Genomic DNA, 17,966 nt, shown 5'->3' on the forward strand with positions numbered 1-17,966 from the left:
CAATGCTTCCTTATATTCTTCTCTCTCACTTCCCACACAACTTTGAGCCCCAGCTCTACCACTGAACTAGCTGTGTGATTTGGGGCAAGTTGCTTCATCTCTTTGGGTCTCTGTTTTCTCACCCAAAAAGTGAGATGTTGTAAGGAATAACTAAGTTAGTATGCATAAAATGCTAAGCAGAGGCAATGGCAGGTAATAAGCACCTCATAAATGTTGGCTTTTACTGACGCTAGGATTTTGAATGCACGCTTAGAGGGGTTAAATCAGTGTGTCAGGCCATAGCAGGTCATAGCATTGTGATGTTTGACAAATACACAGGACACCGAACTGTGCAAAATTTTACTTTTGTTAAGATTTAATTCAACATTTCACCAAAGATGATGCTCAATATCATTAGTCATAAGGGAAATGCAAATTAAAACCACAACATACCACTATGCGTATATTACAATGTCTAAGGTTAAAAAGACTGATCATCCCAAATTTTGGCAAGAATGTGAAGAAACTAAAACTCTCATACACTGCTAGTGGGAATGGAAACCATTTGAAAAACAGTTTACTGTTTCTTTTTTCTTTTTCATTTTTTGGCACTTTCTTAATATGCTAGATAAACACCTACCATAAGATCCAACTATTCCACTCCTAGGTATTTACCCAAAAGACGAGAAAGCATAGGTCCACACAAAGATTTGTACACAAATTTTCACAGCAGCATTATCTATAATGGCCCCCAAGCTGGAAACAAGCCAACTGTCCCTTAACAGGGACATGGAAGGATAAACAAATTGCATTGTATTCATACAGTGGACATAGTCCTCAATAACAAAAAGGAATGAACTATCGATACAACACAACATGGATGAATCACACAGTTATACTAAGTGAATGAAGCCAGGAAAAATAGGACATACGGCTTAATTTCATTTATATAAAATTCTAGAAAATGCAAACTCATTTATGGTGACAGTAGGCACAGTTATTGCCTGGGAAGCAAGGAGGGGAAGGTGAAAAAGGGCAGGAGTGAGAAATTACAAATCGGCTTGAGAAAACTTTCTGGGGTGATAGATACGTTATCTTGATTGTGGTGATGGTTTCACTGGCATATAAATATGTCAAAACATGTTGAATTGCATACTCAAATATATGTAGTTTGTTGTATGCCAGTTGTGCTTCAAGAAAGCTATTACAAACTGACTTTTGCAGATTAAGAGTCTCAGCTCTTAGAAATGTTAGCTGCAAAAAGGGAACCCAGGTGACTTGGATAGGAAATGCATGCCACCATAACGCTTAGACACCTCCAGACTAGTGAAATAGCTTAAAGGGATCTGATATGAATACATGTATAATTGCTTTTTGGAAGATATTTGTTGTGGTTTATTATTTTATAGTTGCATCCAGAATAAGAAACCATGAAGACACATATAAATATTTTCCAGTGCTAAAATATTTGCCTCTTGAGCAGGGTTGAGTGGATTATTAAGAATTCCAAACAATAATTACACATTTGTTTAACTATAAGCCTGGGACTAAAAAGAAATATATCTCAAAAAGATAATAAAATGAAACAAGCAAAGGTTCACAATGGCAATTAGCACCAAGTTAGTAAAAGAGAAGGACAGTCCATATTCCTTAAAGGGAAGCCAATTCCTGAGGCTTTCTCCCCACGTTCATCAAGCCTGCTGAAGAGGGCATTTCCCAGAGAACAGCAGCCTCCAATGAGCTCCTGACCATGTGAGCGAAATTGTAAGTAGACGGCTGCTAAGACATTGTTTTTCCCAAAGGGGAAATTGTGCCAAACCCAAGTGGGAGATGACAGCCAAGAAGAAGACAGCAGGCTCACCACAATGTAAAGCAGCAAAAAAGGAAAAGCGCCCAGGTCACAGTGCCTCTCTCACTGTCAGACTAATAACTGTCATTTCTTGCTGCTGTCAGTAAGACTTTTCTCCAGCAGCAATCCCCTATCTACCATTTTTCCTTCCTAATCTTGGGCTAGAATCCCCTAAGATGTATGGAGTGTTTCACTAGGAAATAGTACCAGATTTCCCTAAAGAATTAAAAACCTAAAAGCCAGAAGGCGTAGGGTGATCAGACAAGTGTAATAACTATAACAAATAACTAAATATAAGAAATAGCCAGGTGTGGCGGCTCAGGAGTGTGAGGCTGCAGTGAGCTATGATTGTGCCACTGTATCCAGACCCTGGGCAACAGAGCAAGACCCTGTTTCTGGGGGGGTAGTGGCGGGAAAGGAATGTATACAGAGGCCAGGCGTGGTGGCTTACGCCTGTAATCCCAGCACTTTGGGAGACTGAGGTTGGTGGATCACTTGGGGTCAGGAGTTTTCAAATGCCCCTTGGAACTGACATAAATGTTTCCTATAGAAGAAGAAAGGCACGGAAGAGTTGAGGCACTAGCTAGCACTGTGGCTGTGGGTGAGCTGCCTGGACTTTTCAAGCCTCAGTTTCCTTGCCTGTCAAATGGGATTGTTAATAGCCACCTCACAGGGTTGCTGAGATGCTAAGAGCCCTGAAAGTGTTTTGCAAAAGTTAAAGCATTTTACCAACATGGAAAATTAGCACCATCTGGGGGGTCTATGGAAATCAGACAGAACTTGGATACATTGTTTATATCAGGCTTGTTGATACTTTTTAAACAATATCCTGGGCTGGTTGGGGTGGCTCATGCCTATAATTCCAGAGTTTTGGGAGGTCAAGGCAGGAGGATTGCTTGAGCCCAGGAATTCGAGACCAGCCTGGGCAACATAGTGAGACCTCATCTCTATGAAAATTAAAAAAAAAAAAACCCACCAACCAAGAATATTGTGCAAAGCTTTAATTTCAGCCCATTGCATTATGAAAACAAGTAGGACATTTGTCTTGCTTCCCAGTTATACAAATTTCTGCCTCCCTTGAGATCTTGATTTGTCTGTCCCCTTGTCCCACCCACTATCATGTGACTAAGGAGATGACAACCCAACTGAGGAGGCTGGACCCAAGGACTAAACTGTGGTTAGCCTTAAGGTCTGACTGGAAACCAGCAGTTCCTGGCTCCTCACCCCTTTTGCCTCTCCTCCCCAGAGCTGAAGCCACATGTATTAGTCCATTCTCACACTGCCATAAAGAACTACCTGAGGCTGGGTAATTTATGAAGAAAAGAGGTTTATCAACTCACAGTTCCACAGGTTTGACAGGAAGCATGGCTGGAAGGCCTCAGGAAATTTACAATCATGGTGGAAGGTGAAAGGGAAGTAGGTACATCTTACCATGGCAGAGCAGGAGAGAGAGGGAGAGAGAGAGAGTGAGCACGAAGGGTAGTGCCATGCATTTTTAAACCATCAGATCTCATGAGAACTCACACACCATCACAAGAACAGCAAGGGGGAAACTGTCCCTATGATTCAATCACCTCCCACCAGTTCTTTCCCCCAACACTGGGGGTTACAATTCAACGTGAGATTTGGGTGGGGACACAGAGTTAAACCACATCATTCTGCCCCTGGCCCCTCCCAAATCTCATATCCTTCTCACATTTCAAAACCAACCAGGCCTTCCTAACAGTCTTAACTCATTAACCCAAAGTCTTAACTCATTCCAGTATTAACTCAAAAGTCCAAGTCCAAAGTCTCATCAGAGACAAGGCCAGTCCTATCCGCCTATGAGACTGTAAAATAAAAAACAAGTTAGCTACTTCCAAGATAAAAGAGGGGTACAGGCATTGGGTAAATGTGCCCCTTCCAAATGGGAGAAATTGACCAAAACAAAGGGGCTGTAGGCCCCATGCAACTTTGAAACCCATCAGGACAGTCATTAAATCTTCTTTTTTTTTTTTTGCAAGACAAGGTCTGGCTCCATCACCTATGCTGGGGTACAGTGGCACAATCTTGGCTCACAGCCTCCACCTCCAGGGCTCAAGCCATTCTCCTACCTCAGCCTCCCAAGTAGCTTGGACCACAGGTACACACCACCACACCCAGCTAATTTTTTTTTTTTTTTAAATAGAGACAGGGTTTTGCCATGCTGCCCAGGCTGGTCTCGAACTTGTGAGCTCAAGTGATCCACCATCTTGGACTCCCAAAATGCTGGGATTAGAGGTGTGGGCCACTGTGCCCAGCTGATTAAATCTTAAAGCTCCAAAATAATCTTGACTCCATGTCTCACATCCAGGCCATGCTGATGTAAGAGGTGGGCTTCCATGTGCCATGTACCAAAGGTGCACAGAGCAGCTGGGCCCTGGGCCTGGCCCGTGAAACCATTTTTTCCTCCTAGGCCTCTGGGCCTGTGATACAAGGAGCTGCTGTGAAGTCTCTGACATGCCCTGGCGACATTTTCCCCATTGTCTTGGCAATTAATTTGGCTCCTCTTACGCAAATTTCTGTAGCTGGCTTGAATTTCTCCCCAGAAAATGAAATTTTTCTTTTCTACTCTATGGTCAGGCTGCAAATTTTCCAAACTTTTATGCTCTGCTTCACTTTTAAATGTAAGTTTCATTTCAAACCATCTCTTTCTCTATGCATATGAGCATACACTTTTAGAAGCAGCCAGGTCACATCTTGAATGCTTTACTGCTTAGGAATTTGTTGCACCAGATATCATAAATCATCACTTCCAAACTGAAAGTGCCACAGATCTCTAGGGTAGGGGCAAAATGCCACCAGTTTCTTTGCTAAAGCATAGTAAGAGTGACCTTTATTCCAGTTCCCAGTAAATTTCTCATCTCCATCTGAGATCACCTCAGCCTGGACTTTGTTGTCCATATCACTATCAGCATTTTGGTCAAAACCACTCAACAAGTTTCTAGGAAGTTTCAAACTTTCCCACATCTTCCTGTCTCCTGAACCCTCCAAACTGTTCCAACCTTTGCCTGTTACCCAATTCCAAAGTCACTTCCTCATTTTCAGGTATTTTTATAGCAGTGCCTGACTCCCAGTTCCAATTTTCTGTATTAGTTTATTCTTGCACTGCTATGAAGAACTACTTGAGACTGGTTATTGAATCATGGGGGCGGACTCCCACTAGGCCCCGCCCACAACACGTGGGGATTGCAATTCGAGATGAGATTTGGGTGGGGACACAGAGTCAAACCATACCACCACAGCATTCCATCTCTGGTCCCAGCCAACCACAGACTCTTGGGCCTTCGTGCTGCATCCCTAGTATCTGCCTGTTCCAGCATCTTGAATGCTAGTTCAGGTTGTAAGCAAGTATCTATGCAGTTCTTGTTTCTGAATCTCAGTCATCATAACCTGCCCAGAAGCTCGGGGCACTTAGGATGGGGTTCCTGCCTTGCCCTTTCCAAACACAGTTCATTTCTCCTGTGCCTGCTACAAGAATGGGTCTCCCCAAAAATTCAGGCCGCATGTCCAGGCTGTTGTCCTCTCTGCAGACAAGCCTGATGAGCTGACCTGTGAGGACCTCTGAATAAATCAGGGATTCTCAGCCTCAGCACTGGTGACATTTTAGTGGGATAATTATTCATTGGGATCATGTGGCAATCCCGGGCATTGCAGAATGTTTAGCAGCACCATTGGCCTCTACCCACTGGATGCCAGTAGCACCCCTCCCCCAAGATGTGACAACCCAGAATGTCTTCAGACATTGCCAACACTGTTCCCAATGGAGAGTCACGAGATGAGGCTTCCTCTGAGAGCCCCTGTTGCTGCCTCCTGGAGACCTGTTACTGTGGGTTGGAGCCCCCAGTTGCCCCATGAATAGCTTCCACTTCTCATCAGTAAGCACAGTTTTGGAGACTGATCAGTTGGCCTTCCACTCTGGGACGTTTGTTGAATTTTTGGCCACCCAGCCTTGACCCCACTTCCTGAGTTTGGGACCACCCCATTCAACATGGTCAGAGGCAAAGTCCACTTTGTGGTAGGCAAAGACTCCTGCTGAGGTAAGGCACACTCTCTCAAAGCTTCCCTTGTGGTTGGGGCTTGGCTGGTTGGAGGCACTCACCTCAGACTTCAGGTTGGTGGTGATCTACTTTAACAGCAGCCAACAGGGGCAGTCACCTCATCCAGACCCCGTGATACCATAACAAGCTACCTCCAGGGGTGTGATGTGGGCTCTGGTCCCATGACCTCCCTCCTTCTTCCCCATTTTGCAGACACAGTTCTGTCTTCCCACCATTGTGTGGCCACCCAGTATCCTCTCACTAAGTTCCTTTTCTGCCTGACTCAGCCAGCAGCAGTTGTATGTAGGTTACTAAGAATTGTCACCTCTTCTTCCCCATCCCCACCCATGGGTCTGACCCCCAGGATGACCCATCTCTTCTGAATATCTCCTCTCATAGTTGGCCTTCATGTCTAGACGGGTCCTTGGAGGATGGAAATACCTTTTTGTTCCAACTATCTGTGTTAGATCCCTTCTAGAGGCCAGGCATGGTGGCTCACACCTGTAATCCCAGCACTTTGGGAGGCCAAGGCGGGCAGATAACCTGAGGTCGGGAGTTAGAGACCAGCTTGACCAATATGGTGAAACTCTGTATCTACTAAAAACACAAAAATTGGCTGGGTGTGGTGGCACGTGCCTGTTATCCCAGCTACTCAGGAGGCTGAGGCGGGAGAATCGTTTGAACCCAGGAGGCAGAGGTTGCAGTGAGCTAAGATTGTGCTACTGCACTCCAGCCTGGGCGACAGAGGGACCCTGTCTCACAAAAAACAAAAAACCCCTCTAGACATAGGCAGCTCTTACCTCACAAGCACCTGGTTTACAAGGGAGCATCCACTCACCATCACCACTAGTGTGTGGGCTGCTGCAGAAACTTCCGGAAGATATTTCTCTGTTAGTTTAGTGTGACAATTTGGCCTGTGGTCTTATTTCCACAAAACTTAGAAAATGATATGTGAAAACAGCACTGAGAGGTAAGTGAGTTGTCTGAAGGCCACACACCTGGCTAGTGCTGAGTCCGTGGCAGGAACTGAGCTGCAGGGTCTCAGCCAGGCCACCTACCTTCCCCAGTCCTCGCTGAGCCACCAGGACTAGCAAACAGTTCAGCAACAAAGTTAAAGGGTGCACTAGGCCGGAAGAATTGACCTGGTTTAAATTTTGGCAAGAATGGAGGCAGGGACTCAGCTAAGGTTGCCTTTCCTTTGTTTACCACTACCCTAGCCAACAAGTAGCACTGGGACGTCAAAGGTCCTGGGAGCATTGTGTGTGGTTCCCTTGCATGTAGCAGGACGTGATCAATATCTGTGAGTGGATGGTTGAGAGGAAGGTGATGAGGCAGGAGCCTCCTGCCCATGCTCCTCACCCATTACCTGGGTAGCCACTAAATGACCTGGTAAACATGCTGAGCTCTCAGACCTTGGGGCTTCGAGATAAAGACAGGACTGGTTCTAGTGGCCCAGGGGTCCCGGTTGCTTTCCAGAAGCACATGTATCTCCAGTAGCTGTCTGGGGAAGCTGCTGGGTTTTGTAAGGGCATTGCAGGGAGATCACAGGGGAGCGGCTACTTGAAAGGCTTCGAGAACAAAATCAATACGGGCCATGCGAGCCAAGATTTCACAGCAAGTTTTAGCTATTTGCTGCTGCTGACCTGGAAAGAGTTGAGAGGGGGCGCCAGTTGCCTTTGCGGGAGGGGAAGGCTGTTGGCAAAACCTGTTTAGTAGTCACTCAAGGAAGCCACCAAGAGAGGGATGTAATCTTTCTTAGACCTGAGGTCAATGACCTCAATAGGAAGTAATGATAATAGGAGACCAGTAAAATTAGCTTCCTAGGGGCTGCTGGTGGCTACGAATTACCAGGCACCGCACATACGACTACAGCATGAACCTCCACAAGCCAGTGGAAGCCAATGGGGAAGGTCATGTGACGTGCCCGAGGTCACCCAGCTGGCAAGGGTGAGAGCTGGGATTCCAACCCATTTTGCCGCCCTTCAGAGCCCGGTCCCTGTCCACACCACACCACCAACTCCCAAGGATAACAAGAACATGACCTAGACTCTGTGTGAAGGCACAGTAAGTACATCTTAGGTTTCCAGAGAACAGACTTGAAACATTCTCCTGTGTTAATAAAAACTTACTTTCTCACCTTGCAAAATTGGCATCGGCTCTGCTCACCCCGACCACAGTCAGCCCCTGCTGACGGCTTTCCCAAAGACATTCCCACAGCCCCAAGTCCAGGGGGAGGTTTGTGTCTCCCTCTCTGCAGCAGATCCACTAGCGTCCCTAGGGAGAATCTAATGAAACAGGAGATGGGTATTTAGCTATGCATTTTTCTTTTCTTTTTTGTATTTATTTTTTGAGACAGGGTCTTTCTCTGTCAGCTAGGTTGGAGTGCAGTGGCATGAATATGGCTCAGTGCAGCCTTGAACTCTTGGAGTCAGTGATCCTGGAGTCAGTATTTAGCTATGCATTTTTCTTTCATATATATATATATATATATATATTTTTTTTTTTTTAAAGACAAGGTCTTTCTCTGTCACCCAAGTTGGAGTACAGCGGCATGAACATGGCTCAGTGCAGCCCTGAACACCTGGACTCAGTGATCCTCCCACCTCAGCCTCCTGAGTAGCTGGGACCACAGGTGCTCACCACCATACCTGGCTAATTTTTCAATTTTTAGTAGTAATTTTTAATTTTAGTAAAATTTTTAAAATTAATTTTTAGTAATTTTAATTAAAAAAATTAAAACTAATTTTTAAATTTTTAGTAATTTTAATTCTTTAGCGAGAGATGGAATCTCACTCTATTGCCCAGGATGGTCTTGAACTCCTGGGCTCAAGTGATCCTCCTGCCTCAGCCTCCCAAGGTGCTGGGATTACAGGTGTGAGCCACCACGTCCAGCCTAGCTGTACACTTTTCTCAAGAGTGGCTACCTGATTTGGCTTAGTCTAATTTCTCCCAAGGCCTGTGGCAAGGGGAGAGCATAATCATGTCAAAGTGTACATTGGAGTTAAACTTTATTTCTCCAAGGCCCTCACATCATTTCATAAAAAAGCAGTTGCAGAACCATATGTACGGTATAATCCTGTTTCTGTAAAAATAAAATCTCTATAAATTCATGTGTATTCATAAGAAATAACCTGAGAGGTTGCTCAGTAAATTGCTAACAGTAGTCGGCTCTGGGGAGCAGGATTAAGGCTGTGCTGTGTCTGTGGAAAGGGCCCTTACACTTTTTCCTTTATTTTTATTTCGTATTTTTTCAGAGACAGAGTCTCCCTCTGTCACCCAGGCTGGAGTGCAGTGGCACGATCTCGGCTTACCGCAGCCTCTGCCTCCTGGGCTCAAGTGATTCTCCTACTTTGGCCTCTCAAGTAGCTGGGGCCACAGGTGCACGCCACCACACCTGGCCCACTTTCTAGAATGCTATCTGAATGGAATAATATAGTATGTATTCCTTTTGTCTTGCTGCTTTCACTCAGTGTAGTTGTTCTGCAATTCATCCATATCATTGAATTACCAATAGTTCATTCCTTTTTAATTTCTGAGAGTATTTCATCGACTAGAAACAGCTCAATTTGTTTATCCATTCACTTGCTGGTGGACATTTGGGTTGTTTTCAGTTTTCAGCCATTGCTAAGAAAGCTGTTATGAACATCATTGTACAAGTCTTTCTGTGGGCATATATCATCTTGGGTGAATACAGTAAATACCTAGGAGTAGAATGGCTGAGTTATCAGTGGGTGTATGTTTATCATTTTAAGAAACTGCGTAACTGTTTTCAAAGTAGTTGCACCATTTTGCATTACTATCTTCATTAATAAAGCATTTTTAAAAAATGGATAAGCTTTCCCCAGTTCCAGAGTTTGGGGTGGAATTTGGGAGACAGCTGAATCTTCTTCATAATAAAGGGAAAGAACTGAAGTTGGTGATGTAGGGTCTGGCCCTTGTTTGGAGCCAGGAATCTGGACCCAAGTGGCAGAAACACAGACAAAAAAAAGACCCAGGTGGGGCGTGGTGGCTCATGCCTGTAATCCAAGCACTTTCGGAAGCCAAGGCGGGCGGATCATGAGGTCAAATCGAGACCATCCTGGCTAATACAGTGAAACCCCGTCTCTACTAAAAATACAAAAAATTAGCTGGTCGTGGTGGCAGGCACCTGTAGTCCCAGCTGCTTGGGAGGCTGAGGCAGGAGAATCAGGAGAATCTCTTTAACCCGGGAGTTGGAGCTTGCAGTGAGCTGATATTGTGCCACTGCACTCTAGCCTGGGCAACAGAGCAAGACTCTGTCTCAAAAAAAAAAAAAAAAAAAAAAAAAAAAGGAGAAGAAAAGACCCAGTGGGCTGGGCACAGTGACTCACACCTGTAATCTCAGCACTTTGGGAGGCTGAGGGGGGAGGATGGCTTGAGCTCAAGAGTTTGAGACCAGCCTGGGCAACATGGCAAAACCCCGTCTATACAAAAAATTAGCCAGGCATGGTGGTGCATGCCTGTGTTCTCAGCTACTTGGGAGGCTGAGGTGGGAGGATCACCTGAGCCCAGGGAGGTTAAGGCTGTAGTGAGCCGAGACAGCATGACTACACTCCAGCCTGGGCAACAAGTAAGACCCTGTCTCAAAACAAAAACACAGAAAGATCCAGTGACTGTGTGGCCATGAATGGACTTGGGAAGAACGAAAATGACTCCTGTGGGATCCTGTGGCTGTGTGGGATGGGGGCTGTGCTACATGAAGACCCCTCCTCAATTTCTACCATGAAGTCTCCAGTGAAGTCTGTTACTCACCCACACTTTTGCATGTGTGAATTCTGTGGGCCAGTGTTTCCCAAACTTCAGATAAGCACTGACCCTATAGCCTATTATTGTTCTCTAAAGCAACTCACTTTTATCAAATTTATTTCATCTTCATCTCAACCTTAAAAAGATAGCTATTCCTTAAAACTATTTAGACTTAAAACATTAGCTTCTGGCCTCCCTTACTCATCTCATGGCCCACCAATGGGCCTCACTGCACTGCTTGGACCTAAACCTTGGACCTAAAACCAGGTTTTAGGGGAACTCAAAGATGGCCCAGAGCCTGGCAGCTGCATACACAGGCCCACTACACATATGTGAGATGTGCTTCGACATCTGCATGTTTTCCCCATTGTGAGGATGTAGGCTCCCATTCAAGCTTGGTGCTGAGCCTGGCACATCCTGAGTGGGTCACATACTCTTTTTGAAAGAATGGCAAAGCTGACGACTCATGACCAGGCAGTATGTGATCAGTGCCATACATGCAGAGGCCCTGGTACCTGAGGAACTCAGAGGAGGACCAACGCTCGCTCCCAGGACTCTCTCTCTGGTCATGAGTGTTCCAATCAGCCCATATCAACCAGTGGGGGTCCCATCTGAGTTGTCTACCCTCCCTCTGAAATGTCCAACGCCCCCATCAGAATCATCCAGACCTCTGCTGTTTCCTCCTATTTCTAGGGGAAATGACTCTGCTTTGGACTGGTGGCATCAGGCAAAAACGGTGCTCTCTGCAGGTTTGGTGCCAAAAGTGGGACTAAGCAGGGTTTTGAGGGTCTTAATCAACCTTCTCAGGACAGAGCAAGAGTTATGAATTAAGAGCCTGGAGGGAAGGGGGGAGTATAACTCGGGAATGACCTGGCTCCTGGCCCTGCAGCCACCTTTCCTGTCCACATGGGGTTTTGGGCTGACAAGTCCCCTGACATGGCCCAAGGGGGCCTTAAGAGGTTCCTGAGAGTGCTGAGGGTGTCACCATGGGTGGGGGGTTAAAGGAATTTCCTCTGGAGCCATGTCCTTCTCTTGAACTAGGAGTATCTAATTTGGTCCAGGTGAGCTTTTCAGTTTAGCGTAGTTAAGGGCGGTCCCTGGATCAGAAGCCTCAGCATCACCTGGGAACTTGTTTGGAATGCAAATTATTCAGGCCAGACCTCCCACTGAATTGAAAATACTGAGACTAGGGCCCAGCAATCAAGCCCCCCAGGTGACAATGATGTAGGCTCGAGTTTGAGAAACTTTAGAAATTGACTCCTTTAAAAAATCCCAGCCAGGCACAGTGGGTCATACCTGTAATCCCAGCACTTTGGGAGACTGAGATAGGAGGATCCCTTGAGCCCAGGAGTTTAGGGAGACTCCCATCTCTACCCAAAATAAAAAATTAGCCGGGCATGGTGGCATACGCCTTTGGCCCGTTACTCAGGAGGCTAAGATGGGAGGATTGCTTGAGCCAGGGAGGTTGAGGCTGCAGTGAGCTGTGATTGCAACACCGCACTCCAGCCTGAGCAACAGAGTGAGACTGTGTTTCAAAAAATTAAAAATCCTCTCTCTCTCCGTCTCACACCCACACCTCCCATACACACCCCCCTACATACACCCATATGCTTGGCCAGCAAAGGGCTGTAGTTTGCACACGTGGGACAAGGAACACAATCTAGAAAATCCGAAACGTCCCTGCCCCCAGCCCTCCATCAGGAGTCTCTGGCTTCCACGACCACTTTCACACAGTCCTTATTGAACTCTTGGTTCGACCCTTACTTTCGTATTCCAACTGGATACAAAGCTGAGGCCTGTTTTCCTATTATCTGCCAGATGAATACTTGGATCGGTGTCCAGGCTGCCCGGTCGTGCTTAGTAATCGGAAACAGAGACGGCGGAAATCTCAAATTCTGGTTTCCTGCCGGGGAGCCAGCTCGAAGTCTGCGGGAGGGGAAAGGACGTTGTGACACAGCGCCACCCTGTGGCAGAAAGAAGAGCCGCTCTTGGCCTGTTGTCTGCATTGGATCTCAAGGCTTGGGGCTGGCAGAAACCTGAAACCTCACAGAACCCCAAAATAACAAAACTGTCATTTAAAGAGCACTTACTGTGTGTTAGAGAGGCACTGTGATAATTGTTTTATATTGTTATGGCCTCAGAGTTTCCCATGAGATGGATACTATTTTCCGAATAAGGAAACTGGGGCCCAGAAGGGTTAAGACATTTGCCTAAGGTTGCACAGCTAAGAGATAGCCGGGCTACACATCCACAGAGTGTGGCCACAGAGGCCACATTTTTTTTTTTTTTTTTTTTTGAGACAGGGTCTTACTCTATTGCCCAGGCTGGAGTGCAGTGGCATGATCTTGGCTTACTGCATCCTTGACCTCCCAGACTCAAGCAATCCTCCTGCCTCCCAAATAGCTGGGACCACAGGCATGCACTACCATGCCCAGCTAATTTTGTTTATTTTTTTTTTGTAAAGACGAGGTCTCCCATGTTGCCCAGGTTGGTCTCGAACTCCTGGGCTCGAGTGATCCTCCATCCTCTGCCTCCCAAAGTGCTGGGATTGCAGGCATGAACCACTGCATCCAGCCGAGGACACACCTCTAACCACCACTCTGTCCTTCCAGTCACCTGCTCAGTGGAGAACATTGCCTATAGCAGGGCTTTTCAAACTCACACCTGCAGGAGGCACTGGGGATCTTGTTAAAATCCAGATTCTGATTCAGCTGAGCTGGGGTAGGGCCTGTGAGTCTACATTTCTCTTTTCTTTTCTTTTCTCTTTTCTTTCTCTCTCTTTCTTTCTTTCTTTCTTTCTTTCTTTCTTTCTTTCTTTCTTTCTTTCTTTCCTTCTTTCCTTTTCTTTTCTTTCTTTCTCTCTCTCTCTCTCTCTTTCTTTCTTTCTTTCTTTCTTTCTTTCTTTCTTTCTTTCTTTCTTTCTCTTTCTTTCTTTCTTCTTTTTGACAGAGTTTCACTCTTGTTGCCCTGGCTGGAGTGCAATGGCACAGTCTCAGCTCACTGCCTCCTGAATTCAGGCGATTCTCCTGCCTCAGTCTCCCAAGTAGCTGAGACTACAGGCACCTGCCACCACGACTGGCTAATTTTTGTATTTTTAGTAGAGACGGGTTTCACCATGTTGACCAGGCTGGTCTTGAACTCTTGACCTCAGGTGATCCGCCTGCCTCAGCCTCCCAAAGTGCTGGGATTACAGACATGAGACACCGTGCCCGACCTGAGAGTCTACTTTTATTTCTAAGGGCTCCCAGATAATGTGGTGCTGCTGGTTCGTGGACCACACTTGGAGAGGTGAGGCCCTAGAGCAGCTGTCCAGTAGAACTTTCTGTGATAGTGGAAGTGCTCTAACTCTGCGCTGTGTTATACATTGTCACAGGCTGCAGGTGCTATGGGGCACCTGAATCGTGGCTACTGCAACAGAGAAATAAATTTTAATTTTAGTTCATTTAAGTTAATTTGAATTTAAATAGCCACATGCATGTAGTGTCCTCCATACTGGGTCGTGCAACGTCCATCATGAGTGGGGGCTCAGGCTTGTCATTCAAGAGCCAAAATACCATGGTAGGTTAAAGCAAGATTATAGGGTAACAAATTTTTGGAGTCCTTAGAGATAGTATATTCAACACTACTGTTTTACATCTGAGGAAACTGACCAGAGAGGCAAAGTGACTTGTTGCAGAGCCACAGAGCTGTTCCTGGCAGAGGGAAGGCTTCAGGTTCAAGGACAGCATTCTCTTACCATGCCACATTTTGTTCTAGGCCCACTGACCTTCAAAAGTAAAATGTTTCCAATTTTGTGAAATCCAAGCTGGGTGTGGTGGCACGTGCCTGTAGTTCTAGGTGCCCAAAAAGCTGAGCTGGGAGGATCATTTGAGCTGGGGAGGTTGAGGTTGCAGTGAGCCATGATTGCACCACTGCACTCCAGCCTGGGTGACAGAAGGAGACCTTGTCTCTAAAAAAAAAAAAAAAAAAGAAAGGAAAAAGAAAATCCTCTATAAACAAAGTGTAGCTATTGGTAATAGTCATATGGTATTTATTATTTTATATGACATTTGAGGCAGTTAACCAAGTTTAAAAGTTATCCAATTTCCTGAGGGAATTAACTAATTTTTAGCTACATTTGCAAGACCTGCAACACATGAAAAGAATCATCCCTTTTTATGGGATATTTTGCAACACCAAGGTCTCTGGCAAAACCAAGTTAAGACCAAACCCTCTTCAGGCCTCCCTGGTGTGTAGCTGTTGTCTTACCACATGGACTTCAGTGGGTACAGATGTGCAAAGCAGTGATGGTAATCAGACAACTGAACAGGTTGTCCTGTATCACGCTGGAATGAAGGATTTACTTGATCTTTAAAACATTTTTTTCTGGTTGTAAGGCAATGTATGTACATTATATAGAAGTTGAAAATTGCGGGGAAAATACTGTGTTGGTTATTTGTTGCTATGTAACAGGTTATCTCCAAAACCTAGCAGCTTAAAATATCAAACATCTGTTATCTCACAATCACTGAGAGCAGCTCAGCCGGGTGGTTCTTTCTTTCCTTCCCCTTTTATGGTTTCGTCTGAAATATGCCCGGTCGTTCTGACTCAGGGACTGTCAGGAGGTTGCAGACCAGATGTTGTCAGGGCTATTCTCATGTGAAGGCTTGGCAGATTGCAGGATCTGCTGCTTTTTCAGCATTGTGATCATAGCTCACGGCTGCCTTGAACTCTTGGGCTCAAGTAATCCTCTAGCCTCAGCCTCCCAACTAGCTGGGACTACAGATGGATGGCACCAATGGTCTGCTAGGATCTGGTTCTAAGCTCACTCATGTGGCTGTTGGCAGGAGGCCAGGGCTGGGCCCCTCTATAGGACTTCTCAGGACAAAATTTCCCTTAAGAATAAATGATGTGAGAGAAAAAGCAAGAGAGACAGCGTCCAAGACGGAAACCACAGCCCTTTATAGCTTCAGTGGGGAGTGACAAACCTTCACTTCTGCTGTATTCTTTAGGTCACCCAAACTCGCCCTGTTACAGTGTGGGAGAATGCCACACAAAGGTCGTGAGTACCAGAGGTGGGGTCGAAAATAAAACTCACCTGCAACCTCACTCTCCATAAATAACCACTATAACATTATGAGGTGATTCCATATACATCTATTTATATGTACAGATTTTTTTCTGACTCTTACTTCATATGTTATTGCCCATATTTTCCCTCCATCTCCCTTTTCAGATGGAAATCCGGCTTTATTTAAGCTCCTTTCCCTGTGGAAGAGGTACACTCAATGTTTATTATTATTATTATTACTTTGAGACAAAGACTTGCTCTGTTGCCCAGGCTGGAGTGCAATGGTGCGATCTCAGCTCACTGCAACCTCCGCTTCCTAGGTTTAAGCAATTTTCGTGCTTCAGCCTCCTGAGTAGCTGGGACTATGGGCACGCATCACCACACTTGGCTAATTTTTGTAGTTTTTTTTTTTTGTTTGTTTGTTTGTTTTTAGTAGAGTCAGGGTTTCACCATGTTGTCCAGGCTGGTCTCGAACTCCTGGCCTGGAGTGATCTGCCTGCCTTGGCCTCCCAAAGTGCTATGATTACAGGCGTGAGCCACCGCACCCAGCCAATGTTTATTATTTTAATAATTATCCTAAGTTTTGAACATGCGTATTTGATATTATGAAATATAAAGTGAATTAACGTCTTTATTCCTCTCCTAAATGATTCAATGGCATTAAAATATTGAACCAGGCCATTATTCTCCCAACTTACATATTATTGTTATCCAGTATTTTAGTCCCATCTCATTTGTATATATGCAAAATTAGTTTTAGAAATAATGTTTTTCAAGATTTACCCCCTGGCCTACCTGTGTCATTACTCACCAGTGCTTCTTGTATCCCTAAGCAGGATAAAGTCTTAGCTCTGGACTTGGTACCTGGTGGCTTCTTTCCCTTTTCCTGTTTATTTCTTGAAAGCTCAGCATTTCTAAGAGTTCCAGTGGGGGAATTTTCCAGTTTCTGGTTTCCATGTTGCTGGTATCCCCTTATTTGATTATTTCAGCAAGGCTGATGTACTAATTCCTCTCGAAAAACTTAAACTCATTCAAGAGTATGTGTCCTGAGGGGCACGTGGGAGAGAGTTAGGGAAGAAGGGAGAAAGGAAAGGTGAGAATGGGCGGGGTGGGTGGCAAGACTTCAGGGGTGACATCTGCAGAGCGTGCCTCTGAGGAATCGAGTCTCCGGGCCCACCAAGGTTGATTCATGTACCCCAGCCAGATGCGGGGCTTCCGGGGACTGTGTGGAGTGGAAGAAGGCTGTATCAGTGGACTCAAAAATCACAGGACAATGCCGGTGTTTTGCAGCTATGGACGAGAGACCCCACCACAACCATGGCAGTGGGAAATCCTTAAAATAACTGGGGACAAATTTTCATCGGGATGAATGAGAGCTCAGAGGCAGGACTAAATTGATTAAAAGGAAATAAAGGAATCAAATACGTCTTGCTCATATAGTTTGTGGACTGATTCACATCTGCTCCACACACACACACCCCGTTCTTTTCAAACTGTCCGTTGTAGTCTAATTTTTGTATCTACCTTTTTTCACTTAGTTTATGTAATGGACATGATGTAATGTCAATATCTGTACTTCCCAACCGTGTCCATAAGGTATTTTGTCATTTAGATTGCCGCACGTCACAATATGTCTGGCTTCACCTGCTGGGAGCAAGAAGCCAGGTTGCATTCCTTTTACTACTAAAGATCCCACGCCCTGTGAACGTCTCTGGAGAAAGCTTCTCTTCCCTCCCAGGGAGCCCTTGGCCTTCATACTCCTCAGTCCTCTCCCCCAGATACCTGCTCAGCCCAGCAGACCTGGCCAGTGCTGGGAACTCTCACCTGGAGGCTGGAGAATAGGGACACCGCTCCTCCCTCAGGAGTCTGGGGCTTCCGGGCTGCCACCAGGTGTCACCAGCAGCTTGTCAGGTGGGTGCATTTCCTGTCCCCAGCCACATCAGAGACTCAGGCTGTTTCCTTCACCCTAGAATGGAGCTATTGGTCACCATGTGCAAGGTTTGTAAGAATGAAAGGATAAAGAAAAAAAAAGATGAAAATTATTGCAGCAATCATTGAGGCTGGCCATCGCGTATTCTCATTCTGCCCCTCTGGAAGCATGGTGGAATCGTCTGATTCCCCGCCTTCTGAATCAGTGTTGGAGGCCAAAGAAAATCGAGTGGAAGTGACACAGGTCGCTTCCCAGTGGCGGGCTCACCCACCAATTTGCAATTTGCCACATTTTCCTTCTTCCTACCACTACTGCTGTCCTGGTTCCAGATGGCAC

The 17,966-nt window shown here is 45.7% G+C and overlaps 1 long non-coding RNA gene across 1 annotated transcript in view; it reads left to right on the forward strand.

The window, feature by feature from the left end:
- Nucleotides 1-17,966, forward strand: part of LOC102119752 (uncharacterized) — a 61,656-nt gene that overhangs the window by 21,101 nt on the left and 22,589 nt on the right. The window lies entirely within an intron of this gene.

Source organism: Macaca fascicularis, chromosome 13, assembly GCF_037993035.2.
Source record: "Macaca fascicularis isolate 582-1 chromosome 13, T2T-MFA8v1.1".
Taxonomy (NCBI): Eukaryota; Metazoa; Chordata; class Mammalia; order Primates; family Cercopithecidae; genus Macaca; species Macaca fascicularis.